The sequence below is a fragment of the Aegilops tauschii genome, chromosome 5, assembly GCF_002575655.3.
Source record: "Aegilops tauschii subsp. strangulata cultivar AL8/78 chromosome 5, Aet v6.0, whole genome shotgun sequence".
Classification (NCBI taxonomy): domain Eukaryota; kingdom Viridiplantae; phylum Streptophyta; class Magnoliopsida; order Poales; family Poaceae; genus Aegilops; species Aegilops tauschii.
Window position 1 is genome coordinate 488,337,990 of NC_053039.3, and position 17,116 is coordinate 488,355,105.

The window sequence follows — 17,116 nt, forward strand, 5'->3', positions numbered from 1 at the left end:
CCGGGAGGGTCCCGGGGGTCCACCAGGTGGGGCCACCGGCCCCAGAGGGCTGCATGGGCCAAGTGTGGGAAGGGAACAGCCCCTAGGTGGGCTGGTGTGCCTCCCACAAGGGGCCCAGGGCGCAGGAAGGGGGGAGGGGGAAACCCTAGGCTCAGATGGGCCTCAGGCCCACCTAGTGGTGCGCCCCCCTCTCTCCCCCCCTTGGCCGCCCCAAGTCCCATCTAGGGCTGGCCGCACCCCTTGGGGGGGGGAACCCTAGATGGGGGCGCAGCCCCTCCCCCTCCCCTATATATAGTGGGGGTTTTGGGGCTGCCATACACATGAGAACATCTCTCTCTTGGCGCAGCCCTACCCATCTCCCTCCTCCTCTCCCGCGGTGCTTGGCGAAGCCCTGCAGGATTGCCACGCTCCTCCACCACCACCACGCCGTCGTGCTGCTGCTGGACGGAGTCTTCCCCAACCTCTCCCTCCCTCCTTGCTGGATCAAGGCGTGGGAGACGTCACCGGGCTGCACGTGTGTTGAACGCGGAGGCGCCGTGGTTCGGCGCTTAGATCGGAATCAACCGCGATCTGAATCGCTACGAGTACGACTCCTTCATCCGCGTTCTTGCAATGCTTCCGCATCGTGATCTACAATGGTATGTAGATGCACTCCCCTTCCCCTCGTTGCTAGATTACTCCATAGATTGATCTTGGTGATGCGTAGAAAATTTTGAATTTCCGCTACGTTCCCCAACATATTTTTCATCAACATATTTTACTGATAGCATGTGAACCCTTACTTAACCTGATGACTAACTACCTTATATGTGTTGCAGGGAAACAATGGGAAGCACTGAGGTTTACAATCGAGGTTAGCACGTGCATGGTCCATTGTCTAATAGAACATTATTGTGCAATTGTAGGAACCATTCTAATATTTTGGTTTTTAACAATTTGGTCTTGCACATGTAGGTCCTGCTGTCACAGGTTTTGACCCACTGTTCGACCCTTTTTGCATATGGGGAAATGAGTTGTCCATGAATATCAATCAAATCAAGAAACTCAGAAAGATTGTTAGGATAAAGAAATTAGCGACAAAAACAACAAGATCTTTGTCTGCACAAGGAAGAAGACATCAGTTCACTACAAGATGGTACTAACTATTATACCTTGCCTTTTTTTATTCCTTTGCCCCATTTCCAATATAGAGAAGATTTTTATGCACATCCTTGTTTTCAGGCCTTTCCAAAGCAGTTCACTAATGATTACCTCTCAAACCACCTCTATGGTCAGGAGGCGAGGAAGGTTTTCATACAACACCCACGGTTCAATATTGAAGTGTTCCTGAAGAGGACGAAGGACGGACGGTCAATCATCCACAGGCATTGGCCTAAAGTTGCAAAGACCTTCAACATGAATGAAGGATCAATATTTGCCTTCCGCTTCAGCGGTTTTCCAGATGAGATGCATCTGTCTATATACCGTCTATGATGCTAATTTCGAAAGATTCTACATGTTGCATGTGGAACTTGCTGCTGGTGCAGTTGTGTAATGGGGTAGCTGAGTGCTGAAGCTATATCATGTTGTACTCTGATGTATTTCAATTATGAAATTCTGCTTCCTTAATACGGAAATGAAATATATTGTGTGCTTAATATGAAATGTCAATTAGATTAATAAATGGATTATGAATAATCGGACAATTACCCTGCTAATGGCGAATTAGCATGCTAATTGTGTTTTGCTATTGCAAACGGTTGTTGAAAAATACCGTGGGCGATGACCTCAGGCAACGCACACAGTTTCTAGGAATAAACCGTGTTGGATCAATGAACAATCACACACGACTTTCTCTTGAAAACTGTTTGCGTTAGGACACCTTGCGCAAATGTTTACCACATAAAAACTGTGTGTGATGGACAACCTTTGCCACACAATTTCTTCTACGGACCTTGTGTGATACATTCAATAACACAAACGATTTAACGGGAAAAACTGTGTGTGATGTACCTGTGAACGGAAAATGCGGAAACATTTTCCTTGGAGCGACTGTGTGGGATGTGCATACGAACGGAAACGTTTAGCGGGGACTGACTGTGTGGGATGTACTTGCGACCGCCGTATAATTGTACTTTTTTAGCTCTACTGTATGTATTTCCGTATTTGAGTGCTCGCCGGTCGCACACGACCTCATTTTGCCGAACGTGTGTGCCAGGAGGGCATATCCCCGACGGTTTCTGGGTCGTGTGGGAAGGACCCCCCTATCGCCCACACTCACTTGGCGACGGTTCCAGATGTCGTCGCGGAAAGGGGTTAAAAATTGTTTGTTTAGGACCGACGCGCACTAGTGATGCTCATGATCAGAGGGGTATTAATATGCATAATGGATCTGAACATAAAATTACCACCAAAAAAACCATATAGTAATTAACTACAAGATGTAATCAACACTACTAGTCACCCCCTAGCAACAATCTATACTTCCGGTAACAAGATTGAACACAAGAGATGAACTAGGGTTTGAGATGAGATGGTGCTTGTGAAGATGTTGATGGAGATTGCCCTCCCCAAGATGGGAGAGTTGTTGGTGATGATGATGACGATGATTTCCCCCTCCGGGAGGGAAGTTCCCCCGGCAGAATCACTCCGTCGGAGGGCAAAAGTGCTCCTGCCCAAGTTCCGCCTCAAGACGGAGGCACTCTGTCCCGAAAGCCTTCTCCTATTTTTTTCTAGGTTAAAACCACTTATATACCAGAAGATGGGCACTGGAGGTGGGCCGAGGAGGCCACAACCCACCAGGGCGCGCCAGGGGGGCCTGGCGCACCCAGGTGGGTTGTGCCCACCTGGTGGCCCCCCTCTGGTGTTTATTGGCTCCAGTATTTCTTAAATATTCCATAATAAATCCTCGTGGAGTTTCAACTCATTTGGAGTTGTGCAGAATAGGTGGCGTGACGTAGCTTTTTCAGGTCCAGATTTCCAGCTGCCGGAATTCTCCCTCTTGGTGTGTACCTTGCAAACTATGAGAGAAAAGGCATTAGAATTACTCCAAAAAGCATTATTATGGTTAAAAACATTATAAATAATAGTAAGAAAACATGATGCAAAATGGACGTATCAATCACAACACCTCTATTAAAATGCTTAAGGAAGTTATTTTCCCAAGGTTTGGAGTCCCTAGATATTTAATGACTGATGGTGGTTCACACTTTATTCATGGTGCTTTTCGTAAAATGCTTGCCAAGTATGATGTTAACCATAGAATTGCATCACCCTATCATCCTCAGTCTAGTGGTCAAGTTGAACTTAGCAATAGGGAAATAAAATTAATTTTGCAAAAGACCGTCAATAGGTCCACGAAGAATTGGTCTAAGAAATTAGATGATGCACTTTGGGCTTATAGAACAGCATATAAAAATCCTATGGGTGTGTCTCCTTATAAAATGGTTTATGGAAAAGCTTGTCATTTACCTCTTGAGTTAGAACATAAAGCATATTGGGCCATCAAAGAGCTCAATTATGATTTCAAACTTGCCGGTGAAAAGAGGTTATTTGATATTAGCTCATTAGATGAATGGAGAACCCAAGCTTATGAAAATGCAAAACTATTCAAAGAGAAAGTTAAAAGATGGCATGACAAAAGAATCCAAAAGCGTGAGTTTAAAGTCGGAGAATATGTTCTTTTGTACAACTCTCGTTTCAGATTCTTTGCAGGAAACTCCTCTCAAAATGGGAAGGCCCCTATGTTATCGAGGAGGTTTATCGGTCTGGAGCCATCAAAATAAATAATTACGAAGGTACTAACCCGAAGGTTGTGAATGGACAACGAATAAAACACTATATCTCAGGTACGCCCATTAATGTTGAAATTAATATTATCCAAACTTTGACACCGGAAGAACACATAAAAGAGTCCTTCTGGAACACCCCAGAATCGTGAAAATAAGGACGTATGTGATACGGTAAGTAAACAGACTCCGAAAACTCCGCAAAAATATATTTTTATCAGTTTTGGAATATTTAAAAATTTAGGAAATAAAGAAACTTCCAGGAAGCATACTGATACGTCTCCAACGTATCTATAATTTATGAAGTATTCATGCTATTATATTATCTGTTTTGGATGTTTATGGGCTTTACTAAACACTTTTATATTATTTTTGGGACTAACCTATTAACCGGAGGCCCAGCCCAAATTGCTGTTTTCTTGCCTATTTCAGTGTTTCGAAGAAAAGGAATATCAAACGGAGTCCAAACGGAATGAAACCTTCAGGAGAGTTATTTTTGGAACGGAAGCAATCCAGGAGACTTGGAGTAGACGTCAAGGAAGTTTCGAGGAAGCCACGAGGCAGGGAGGCGCGCCCTACCCCCCTGGGCACGCCCCCACCCTCGTGGGCCCCTCGTGGCTCCCCTGACCAACTTCTTTCGCATATATATATCCATATACCCTATAAACATCGAGGAGCAGAATAGATCAGGAGTTCCGCCGTCGCAAGCCTATGTAGCCACCAAAAACCAATCGGGACCCTGTTCCGGCACCCTCCCGGAGGGGGGATCCCTCACCGGTGGCCATCTTCATCATCCCGGCGCTCTCCATGACGAGGAGGGAGTAGTTCACCATCGGGGCTAAGGGTATGTACCAGTAGCTATGCTCTCTCTCTCTCTCTCTCTCGTGTTCTTGATTCGGCACGATCTTGATGTATCGCGAGCTTTGCTATTATAGTTGGATCTTATGATGTTTCTCCCCCTCTACTCTCTTGTAATGGATTGAGTTTTCCCTTTGAAGTTATCTTATCGGATAGAGTCTTTAAGGATTTGAGAACACTTGATGTATGTCTTGCATGTGCTTATCTGTGGTGACAATGGGATATCACGTGATCCACTTGATGTATGTTTTGGTGATCAACTTGCGGGTTCCGTGACCTTGTGGACTTATGCATAGGGGTTGGCACACGTTTTCGTCTTGACTCTCCGGTAGAGACTTTGGGGCACTCTTTGAAGTACTTTGTGTTGGTTTGAATAGATGAATCTGAGATTGTGTGATGCATATTGTATAATCATACCCACGGATACTTGAGGTGACATTGGAGTATCTAGGTGACATTAGGGTTTTGGTTGATTTGTGTCTTAAGGTGTTATTCTAGTACGAACTCTATGATAGATCGAACGGAAAGAATAGCTTCATGTTATTTTACTACAGACTCTTGAATAGATAGATGAGAAAGGATAACTTTGAGGTGGTTTCGTACCCTACCATAATCTCTTCGTTTGTTCTCCTCTATTAGTGACTTTGGAGTGACTCTTTGTTGCATGTTGAGGGATAGCTATATGATCCAATTATGTTATTATTGTTGAGAGAACTTGCACTAGTGAACGTATGAACCCTAGGCCTTGTTTCAACGCATTGCAATACCGTTTGTTCTCACTTTTATCATTAGTTACCTTACTGTTTTTATATTTTCAGATTACAAAAACCTATATCTACCATCCATATTGCACTTGTATCACCATCTCTTCGCCGAACTAGTGCACCTATACAATTTACCATTGTATTGGGTGTGTTGGGGACACAAGAGACTCTTTTTTATTTGGTTGCAGGGTTGTTTGAGAGAGACCATCTTCATCCTATGCCTCCCACGGATTGATAAACCTTAGGTCATCCACTTGAGGGAAATTTCTACTGCCCTACAAACCTCTGCACTTGGAGGCCCAACAACGTCTACAAGAAGAAGGTTGCGTAGTACACATCAAGCTCTTTTCTGGCACCGTTGCCGGGGAGGTGAGTGCTTGAAGGTATATCTTTAGATCTTGCAATCGGATCTTTTTGTTTCTTGTTTTATCACTAGTTTAGTTTATAAAAGAAAACTAAAAAATGGAATTGAGTTTGCCTCATACGCTTCATCTTTTTAATATCTTTCGTGAGAATGATGGGAAGGAAAATTGTGCTCAAGTGCTAGAAGAAGAATGCATTAGAATGTTTGGCACTAAATCTTTGTATGATGAGCATGATTGCAATGTTGTTAGTATGAATTCTTTGAATACCCATGATACTAATGATATGCAAAGCCACAAGCTTGGGGAAGCGATGTTTGATGAAGATGATATTTTTTGTCCCCCAAGTTTGGATGAGAAGATTTATTATGATGAAAGCATGCCTCCTATTTATGATGATTATTGTGATGACACCTATGCTACAAAGAATAAAGATAACCATGAAACTTGTCAGCATGATTTTAGTTTTCAATCGAATTATGCTTCACATAATAGTTATTTTGTTGACTTTGCTCCCACTATACCGAATGAGAAGAAATTTGCTTATGTGGAGAGTAATAAAAATTCTATGCTTGTAGATCATGAAAAGAATGCTTTATGTGATGCTTATATTTTTGAATTCATTCATGATGCTACTGAAAATTATTATGAGAGAGGATCATATGCTTCTACATATTGCAATAATATCAAGTTTCCTCTCTCTATGTATTAAAAGTTTTGAAGTTATGCTTGTTTTGCCTTCCTATCCAAGTTGATTTTTGTTCCCATAAATAGTTTGCTCACAAAATCCCTATGCATAGGAAGTGGGTTAGACTCAAATGTGCTAGTCATATTCTTCATGATGCTCTTTATGTTTCAATTCTTATCTTTTATGTGAGCATCATTGAAATTATCATGCCTAGCTAGGGTGTTAAACATTAGCGCTTGTTGGGAGGCAACCCAATTTTTACTTTTGTTCCTTGGTTTTTGTTCCTGTTTAGTAATAAATAAATCATCTAGCCTCTGTTTAGATGTGGTTTTATGTTTTAATTAGTGTTTGTGCCAAGTAAGACCTATAGGATCTTCTTGGATGATAATTATTTGATCTTGCTGAAAAAGACAGAAACTTTCTGCTCACGAAAACAATTGTTAAAAATCACCAGAAAGTGATAAAATACTGATTCCAATTTCAGTAGATCAACAATCAAATTATCTAGGTCTTCCTATTTTTGCAGATTTTTCTGAATTCCATAAGTTTGCGTTTGATACAGATTACTACAGACTGTTCTGTTTTTGACAGATTCTGTTTTCTATGTGTTGTTTGCTTATTTTGATGAATCTATGAGTAGTATCGGAGGGTATGAACCATAGAGGAGTTGTAATATAGTAGATATTACACCAATATGAATTTATATTGAGTTCACAACAGTACCTAAGTGGTGATTTATTTTCTTATACTAACGGAGCTTACGAGTTTTCTGTTGAGTTTTGTGTTGTGAAGTTTTCAAGTTTTGGGTAAATATTCGATGGACTATGGAATAAGGAGTAGCAAGAGCCTAAGCTTGGGGATGCCCAAGGCACCCCAAGGTAATATTCAAGGACAACCAAGAGCCTAAGCTTGGGGATGCCCCGGATGGCATCCCCTCTTTCGTCTTCGTTCATCGGTAACTTTACTTGGAGCTATATGTTTATTCACCACATGATATGTGTTTTGCTTGGAGCGTCATTTTATTTTGTTAGTATTTGCTTGCTGTTATTTAGAATAATGTTTTTCATATCAATTTTCAATAAAAATGTCAAGGATAGCCTTTACCATGCTTATTTTGCAAGTATACATGTTGCTGTTTCAAAATAGAAAGTTTACCGCTGTTGCAAAAATTCCCTAGAAAAGTCAAAATATGATAAAATGTTGAAACTTTTTGCATATTGAGATCTGATAAATTTTCTACAGTTTGGTATAATTTCATAATGTTTGGAGTTAGGGAAGTATGATGAATCTTGCATTCTTTACAGACTGTACAGTTTTGGCAGATTGCTGTTATGTTTGCATTGTTTGCATATGTTTGCTTGTTTAATGATTCTATTTGAGGATAGGAGTATTAAATATGTAGAGGCATTTAGTATGCAATGTTGAATAATAATTTTAGTGATTTGTTACAGTACAAAATGATAAGGTTTTTGCATTGGTTATACTAACTTATCTCATGAGTTCTTGTTGAGTTTGGTGTGGATGAAGCTTTCGAGATTTAGGAAACCGTGATATGATAAGGAGACACAAAAGCTCAAGCTTTGGGATGCCCAAGGCACCCCAAGATAATATTTCAAGAAGTTTCAAGCATCTAAGCTTGGGTATGCCCCGGTAGGCATCCCACCTTTCTTCTTCAACAATTATCGGTTAGTAACGGTTGAGCCTAAGTTTTTGCTTCTTCACATGATGAGTGCTATCCTTGAAATGTCGTTTTAGTTTGTTTTGCTTGCTGTTTGAATAATATACCAAGATCTGAAATTCTTAAATGAGCGAGAGTCTTCACATAGCTACATAATTATTTAACTGCTCATTGATCTTCACTTATATCTTTTTGGAGTAGTTTGTCATTTACTCGTGTGCTTCACTTATATCCTATGAGTAAATGGTTGAATGATTTGAATGTCATAAATCTGAAATTATATATGTTTCATATGCCTTTCCCATGGGGAGTAATGCATTCACATATAAGAAGCAGAGGTGGTAAATTTGTTGAAGGTTAGCAAACATTGTATTGGTCACTTGAACAATTCATGAAAGAATATTGAAGGAAGAGAGATTTCACATATAAATATACTATCTTGGACATCTTCTATGATTGTGATCCCCATTAATTATTTTTAAACTTGATCAAATTAGTTGAAGTTGGACAAGGAAGACAACATAATGATTTATTCTTGGGTATATTTGTATAGAAGTTATATTGTTATGGATCCTCTAACATGAGGTGCTTGCTATTTAGAATCCTTTGCTAGCCAAAATATCTGTACTAAGCGGGAATACTGCTTGTGCATCCAAATTCCTTGAACCAAGTTTCTTCCATGAGTGTCCATCATATCTACCTATATGCGGTATTTACCTGCCGTTCCAAGTAAATTTGCATGTGCCAAACTCTAAACCTTCAAATAATAATCTGTTTTGTATGCACGAATCGCTCATGTAGCGATAGGGGCTGTCAGTATCTTCCATGCTAGGTGGGTTATTCTCATGATGAGTGGACTCCGCTCATCATTCACGAGAAAATGGCTGGTAACTGGGATGCCCAGTCCTATGATCAAAAGATAAAAAACAAATTCGCAAATAATTTAAACAAACTCCCCCAGGATTGTTGATAGTTGGACGGCACCCGTTGTTTCGGACAAGCCGTGGAGTGAGATTGTTGGTGGAGGGAAAGTAAAATCTTTACATTTCTGTTTGGGAACCGCCTATAATGTATCTAGTATGGAATATATTGGGAACTCTTGGTCGTTATGTTGACAATGAAAGCATACCTCTCAAAATTAGTTTCATCTCTATTTTAGCTTTGAGCTCTGGCACCTCTGCAAATCCCTGCTTCCCTCTGCGAAGGGCCTATCTTTTACTTTTATGAAAGAGTCAGTAGTATTCCTTCTCATTCCAACCTACTTTTTAGCTGGCAAGCATCATGTGATGGAAAGATCTAAGCATATATGGCCATTCAAATATATTTGAACATGAATTATTATTGTTGACATTACCCTTGAGGTAAAAGGTTGGGAGGCGAAACATTAAGCCCCTATCTTTCTCTGTGTTCGATGAATGCTATTTGTTCTAAAAATATGCTTTGAGTGGTAGCAATCATGGAAGACTATATGATAGTTGAGTATGTGGAATTTGCTAAATCAAAGCTGTTACATAGACCCTTCCTGAAAATAAGATGAATTGCAATTGTTTGATGGCTGAAAACATAGTTTGTTAGTTTTCAAGAAAGTTTATGATCTATGCTTTAACATGTGAATAGCTTGTTACTTGATCATGAAAAGTTTCATGAGTTGAGCTACTATTATGACATATAATGATGCTAGAAAAGGTGATTGAAATTATCATTGATCAAGCTTGTGCACCTGCTAGCATTCACACTTCATAAATTATTTCTTTTATCATTTACCTACTCGAGGACGAGCAGGAATTAAGCTTGGGGATGTTGATACATCTCCAACGTATCTATAATTTATGAAGTATTCATGCTATTATATTATCTGTTTTGGATGTTTATGGGCTTTACTAACACTTTTATATTATTTTTGGGACTAACCTATTAACCGGAGGCCCAGCCCAAATTGTTGTTTTCTTGCCTATTTCAGTGTTTCGAAGAAAAGGAATATCAAACGGAGTCCAAACGGAATGAAACCTTCGGGAGAGTTATTTTTGGAACGGAAGCAATCCAGGAACTTGGAGTAGACGTCATGGAAGCTTCGAGGAAGCCACGAGGTAGGGAGGCGCGCCCTACCCCCTGGGCGCGCCCCCACCCTCGTGGCTCTCTTGACCGACTTCTTTCGCCTATATATATCCATATACCCTAAAAACATCGAGGAGCAGAATAGATCGGGAGTTCCGCCGCCGCAAGCCTATGTAGCCACCAAAAACCAATCGGGACCCTGTTCCGGCACCCTGTCGGAGGGGGGATCCCTCACCGGTGGCCATCTTCATCATCCCAGCGCTCTCCATGACGAGGAGGGAGTAGTTCACCCTCGGGGCTGAGGATATGTACCAGTAGCTATGTGTTCGATCTCTCTCTCTCGTGTTCTTGATTCGGCACGATCTTGATGTATCGCGAGCTTTGCTATTATAGTTGGATCTTATGATGTTTCTCCCCCTCTACTCTCTTGTAATGGATTGAGTTTTCCCTTTGAAGTTATCTTTAAGGATTTGAGAACACTTGATGTATGTCTTGCATGTGCTTATCTGTGGTGATAATGGGATATCACGTGATCCACTTGATGTATGTTTTTGTGATCAACTTGCGGGTTCCTTGACCTTATGGACTTATGCATAGGGGTTGGCACACGTTTTCGTCTTGACTCTCCGGTAGAGACTTTGGGGCACTCTTTGAAGTACTTTGTGTTGGTTTGAATAGATGAATCTGAGATTGTGTGATGCATATCGTATAATCATACCCACAGATACTTGAGGTGACATTGGAGTATCTAGGTGACATTAGGGTTTTGGTTGATTTGTGTCTTAAGGTGTTATTCTAGTACGAACTCTATGATGGATCAAACGGAAAGAATAGCTTCATGTTATTTTACTACGGACTCTTGAATAGATTGATCAGAAAGAATAACTTTGAGGTGGTTTCGTACCCTACCATAATCTCTTCGTTTGTTCTCAGCTATTAGTGACTTTGGAGTGGCTCTTTGTTGCATGTTGAGGGATAGCTATATGATCCAATTATGTTATTATTGTTGAGAGAACTTGCACTAGTGAAAGTATGAACCCTAGGCCTTGTTTCAATGCATTGCAATACCGTTTGTTCTCACTTTTATCATTAGTTACCTTACTGTTTTTATATTTTAAGATTACAAAAACCTATATCTACCATCCATATTGCACTTGTATCACCATCTCTTCGCCGAACTAGTGCACCTATACAATTTACCATTGTATTGGGTGTGTTGGGGACACAAGAGACTCTTTGTTATTTGGTTGCAGGGTTGTTTGAGAGAGACCATCTTCATCCTACGCCTCCCACGGATTGATAAACCTTAGGTCATCCACTTGAGGGAAATTTGCTACTATCCTACAAACCTCTGCACTTGGAGGCCCAACAACGTCTACAAGAAGAAGGTTGCGTAGTAGACATCACGTACCCTTGTGGGCACAAGCCTGGTGCGCCAAGGTGGGTTGTGCCCACTGATAACCCACAAGTATAGAGGATCGTTTGTAGCCTTTTTTGATAAATAAGAGTGTCGAACCCAATGAGGAGCTAAAGGTAGAACAAATATTCCCTCAAGTTCTATCGACCACCGATACAACTCTACGCACACTTGACGTCTGCTTTACCGAAAACAAGTATGAAACTAGTTTGTAGGAGTGATGCTAGAACTACTTTGCAAGAATAAAACTAGAAGTACTTTGCAAGATAATAAAAGTTAGGTGTTTAATTAGTAAAAGGGTTTGTGTCAACCAGAAAGTTATTTGTCCCTAGGCAATCGATAACAAGTACCGGTAATCATTCTTGTAATTTTATATAAGGGAGAGGCATGAGCTAACATACTTTCTCTACTTGGATCATATGCACTTATGATTGGACCCCTAGCAAGCATCCGCAACTACTAAAGATCATTAAGGTCGTGAAACCCAACCATAGCATTAAGTATCAAGTCCTCTTTACTCCCATACGTCATACCCCACTTACTCGGGTTTAAGCTTCTATCACTCTCGCAACCCACCATAAGCGAACCATGAACATATTGCAACACCCTACAGCGGGGGCTCCTCACGTTTGCGCGAGAACCGAGGGCACCGTAGGATAGCACCATAAATAAAATATACAATCATACAACCAAGATCACGATTAACCCACAGGACAAAGCGGATCTACTCAAACATCATAGGATAACCATATATCATTGGGAAATAATATATGGAGTTGAGCACCATGTTTATGTAGAGATTACAGCGGGGGGAAGAGGTGTTACACCGCTGCATAGAGGGGGAGAAAGTTTCTGTTGATGGTAGCAAGATTGTTGATGTAGATCGTCGTCCCGATCGTTGCCCCAGCGGCACTTCGGCGCCACCGGAAGCGAGGGGGAGAGAGCCCCCCTCCTTCTTCTTCTTCCTTGGCCTCCCCCTAGATGGGAGGAGGGTTCCCCCTCTGTTTCATGGTCTCCATGGTGGCGGAGGGGTGGGAGCCCCTCCGAGATTGGATCTCCCTCTCTGTTCTCTTCTCTTTCACGTTCTCCAGATCTGGCCAAAAACCGTTTCTTATATTCCGGGAGATCCGTAACTCCGTTTGCGCTGAGATTTTAACACGATTTTTTCCGGATATAAGCTTCCTTGTGCCCGAAGTAGAGCTCCAACAGATGTTCGAGGAGGGCACAACCCACCACCATGCGCCAGGGGCCTCTGGCACGCCCTGGTGTCTTGTGGGCTGTGTGGGCCTCCGTTTGCGGTGATTCCAACTCCCAAAAATCACATATATTCCAAAATAATTCTCTGTCAAATTTTATTGCATTTGGACTTCATTTGATATGGATACTCTGCAATACAAAAAACATGTAGAAAACAGTAACTGGCACTAGGCACTGGATCAAGAGGTTAGTCCAATAAATCATATAAAAAGTTGCCAAAATTATGTAAAAGTTGTATAATATTGGCATGAAACAATCAAAAATTATAGATACAACGGAGACGTGTCAGCATCCCCAAGCTTAATTCCTGTTTGTCCTCGAGCAGGTAAATGATAAAAAGATATTTTTTTATGTGGAATGCTACCTAGCATAAACTTGATCATATATCTTGTCATGGCATGAATATTAAGACATAAGTGATTCAAAGCAATAGTCTATAATTTGACACAGGCATCCCAACAAACAATCATGTCTTTCAAAATATCAACGCTAAAGAAAGCTATCCCTACAAAATCATATAGTCTTGTCATGCTCTATCTTCTTAACACAAAGTATTTATCATGCACAACCCCGATGACAAGCCGAGCAATTGGTTCATACTTTTTAACGCGCTTCAGCTTTTTGAAATCTCACGCAATACATGAGCGCAAGCCATGGATATAGCACTACGGATGGAATAAAGTATGATGATAGGGGTAAATATAAAGAATACAAAAAGTAAGAAAGTCTCACATCGACGCGGCTAACCAACGGGCTATGGAGATGCCCATCAATTGATATCAACGTGAGGAGTAGGGATTGCCATGCAACGAATACACTAAGAACTATAAGTGTATGAAAGCTCAATATGAAAACTAAGTGGGTGTGCATCTAATCCTATAATGAAAAATTCTCACTAGTATATGAAAGTGACAACCTAGGAGACTCTCCATATGAAAAACATGGTGCTACTTTGAAGCACAAGTGTGGTAATGGATACTAACAATGCCTCTTCTCTCTTTGTTTATTTTTTTCTTTTTATTTTTTTCTTCTCTCATTGTCCGGAGTCTCATCCCGACTTGTGGGGGAATCATAGTCTCCATCATCCTTTCCTCACTAGGGCACTGCTCTAAAAATGAATAATGATGATCATCACACTTTTATTTACTTATAACTCAAAAGAAACAAAAATTACAACTCGATACCTATGACAAAGTATGACTCTATATGAATGCCTCTGGCACGTGCAATGATCTAGCGTAACATGTATGAAAAATGATGAACGGTAGCTGAGCCACAACTACTATGTCAGCTATATGTTCATGCAAAGCAATATGACAATGAATGCTCAAGTCATCAAACGGAAGCGGTGGAAGTTGCATGGCAATATATCTCGGAATGGCCATGGAAAAGCCATAATAGGTAGGTATGGTGGCTGTTTTGAGGAAGATATAATAAGGCTTATGTGTGATAGAGCGTATCATATCACGGGGTTTGGATGCACCTGCGAAGTTTGCACCACGTCTCGAGGTGAGAAAGGGCAATGCACGGTACCGTAGAGGCTAGCAAATTGCGGAAAGGTAAGAGTGCGTATAAGCCATGGACTCACATTAGTCATAAAGAACTCATATACTTATTGCAAAAGTTTATTTGCCCTCGAAGCAAAGTACTACTACGCATGCCCCTAGGGGGATAGATTGGTAGGAAAATACCATCGCTCGTCCCCGATCGCCACTCATAAGGAGGACAATCAATAATAAATCATGCTCCAACTTCATAGCATAACGAGAGACTATACGTCACTACTAGGAAAAACGCTACCAGTAGCGTAGGTTTTTTGCATACTAGTAGCGTGGGTACCCGCGCTACTACTAAGACGCTACAGCTAACTTTTAGCAGTAGCGCGTTTTTACCCCATGCTACAGCTAAAAAAGTAAGTAGTAGCGCAGTGCACCCATGCTACCACTATTCAGCACCTATGCTACTACTATCTAAGTACTAGTAGCGCCCCACTTACACCTACGCTACTACTATCCAAGTACTAGTAGCCCCCCATTTTTCCCCCACGCTACAACTAACTAACAAGAAATAAAAAAACAAAAAGTCAGATGCAGTATTCATGGATGGAAATCAAGACACGTCCAATGTAAATAAACTAAGTTCACAGAACCATCTTAGCACTTGCAGCATTCATGGATACAACATTGAACATCTCAACTCGAGATCACGAGATCCCATTTAACATCAGATGCAAACAACTAGACCACTTCTCTAGATGTATCTACCAATGCTCGGAGTTCAAACGTCGATGGATCCGAACACTCCCTCCCGCCAGACGGTGACGTCGAGGTCCTCCACCTCGGAGACCTCCGGTGTCGCAATGACCTTTACGATCATCTATGTGGCGCGATCGCCGGGCTTCATGATGAAGTCTGCCTCCGAGTGGTTGAAGAGTACGACGCCCACCAAGCCGCAGTAGTCCACGTCAATCACCCCTACGCCCACGTCGGAAAGTGAAAATTTGTTAGTTGGCGTCCACATCCAAATCTGTTAGGGTATTTTCTTTCTTTTTAGCACATGCACATGAATCAATAGTAATGCCTAATAACAAGAAAAAATAACCATGAATCCTAAAAAAATATCATTCTCTGGGCCAGGTTGATAGTTTCGAGGCACGAGAAAGGATAATATTGGTAAAAGTCTTAATTAACTAGAACAAAGTACTATAATGCATATGAATAATCATAAGTCACTCTATAAAAGAGAGAACAATTATGGAAAAATATTTAGGACCAGGAGCTCAATACAAACATTAGGACCTCAAAATGCAAGTTGAATTATTTTCTACTAACCACGACCAGAGTACATAACATGATGTAGTGTTCAACTGTAGGAAGTAGAAACTACCTAAGCAGGAGTATCAATAGCATACATGGAATACACAAATTAGATACTACAGTTATGTGATCGCATCATTGTTCAGCTCACCAACTATGACAATGTAAGGTAATCGTGGTGATGCTCCACAGTTGTAAATAATGTAAGATTGTCCTTAACGTGAGCAACTTGTGCGAGTGATATGCTCATTGACATCGAGAACTAATGCAGGGTGATTTAGAGAGGTATGAAGAGGCAAAAAGTAGTTACAGTAGTCCTGTCACAGAAAGGAGTATAAAAGTACTTGACATGTTTTGGCACTGAATCAACACTATCACTCGTTCATTTAGCGATTAATTCACAAACAGAAAATGACAGTTCCATGGAAATACAGCAAACATATGTCATCAGGATTACACATCTTTAATTGCACAAATGATTTAGGGTAATTCAATGTAGAAATATCCGGCAAACAATATTGCATGGTAGCAAAAAAATCATTCCAATATTGAGATCGAGCATACAGAGAGGATGAGTGTATATTACTAGTCTGCTAGCTGCAAGTCAATTAGGAAAATAAAAAGGTACCCCTTGATAACCCATTGAAGTTTGCACCTGATACATTGGAATAAAAAAACTGCTATGTTTTGTACTGTACAAAAAATAAATGACAATATGAGGAGATGACCCTTTAAATGCAGCATATAAACATTACTGTAAATCATTTTGACCTCTGAACCATATATGATTGCGTACAATAAAATTTATAAGTATTGTATTAGTAACCCCCTAAGGTGCGGAACAAAGTTTCGAATAATAAGATCAGAATGACTCACAATCATGTTCTGGCATAACTCCCGAACTCGCTCGTGCAATCTGAATAATTTAACACATGGGTAAATGTTAGGTAGATCTAATCTAGACAGATTATTAGAACTAAGCTATCAGCTGATAAAACTGCAGCAGGCAAGTATTCTCACCTGAGTGGATTAGTGTTGCGTGTGAGGGCAAGCAGCTAGCTTGATATTTAGCCATGGATGCATAGTGTTGGCCTAGTCAACGCCGAGTACTTTCCGGGGATGACGGCGGCAACGATCAATGACAACAACGATGATCACCATGACAAATCGACGATGATGACCACGACGGTTGCAACACATAGAAACACACTCCGTGCATGCATTAATCCAAAAGCAGTCCAACGAAAAAACTGACTGAAACTTTAGTTTCAGTCCAAACTATTCACAGGCTTAAATACACAAAAGTAATTAGGTGGATTAGTAGTAGAAGAAGTGACCTAGGTAGTACCCAAGTGAGATGCTAGTAAATTACTTGTGCATAAATTATGGTGGCTGGGTAGAGAGGGAATTATGGGCTTGTTTAATGAATAAATTAACAGTCAATCCGTGGACTA

The 17,116-nt window shown here is 40.8% G+C and overlaps 1 long non-coding RNA gene across 1 annotated transcript; it reads right to left on the reverse strand.

The window, feature by feature from the left end:
* Window positions 1–14,970: 14,970 nt before the first annotated feature.
* LOC141022436 (uncharacterized) lies at window positions 14,971–16,890 on the reverse strand. The gene is made up of 3 exons (XR_012183744.1): window positions 16,683–16,890; window positions 16,539–16,578; window positions 14,971–15,320 (listed from the first exon to the last, which is right to left on the reverse strand). It is a non-coding gene; the product is annotated as an uncharacterized lncRNA (long non-coding RNA).
* Window positions 16,891–17,116: the final 226 nt, after the last annotated feature.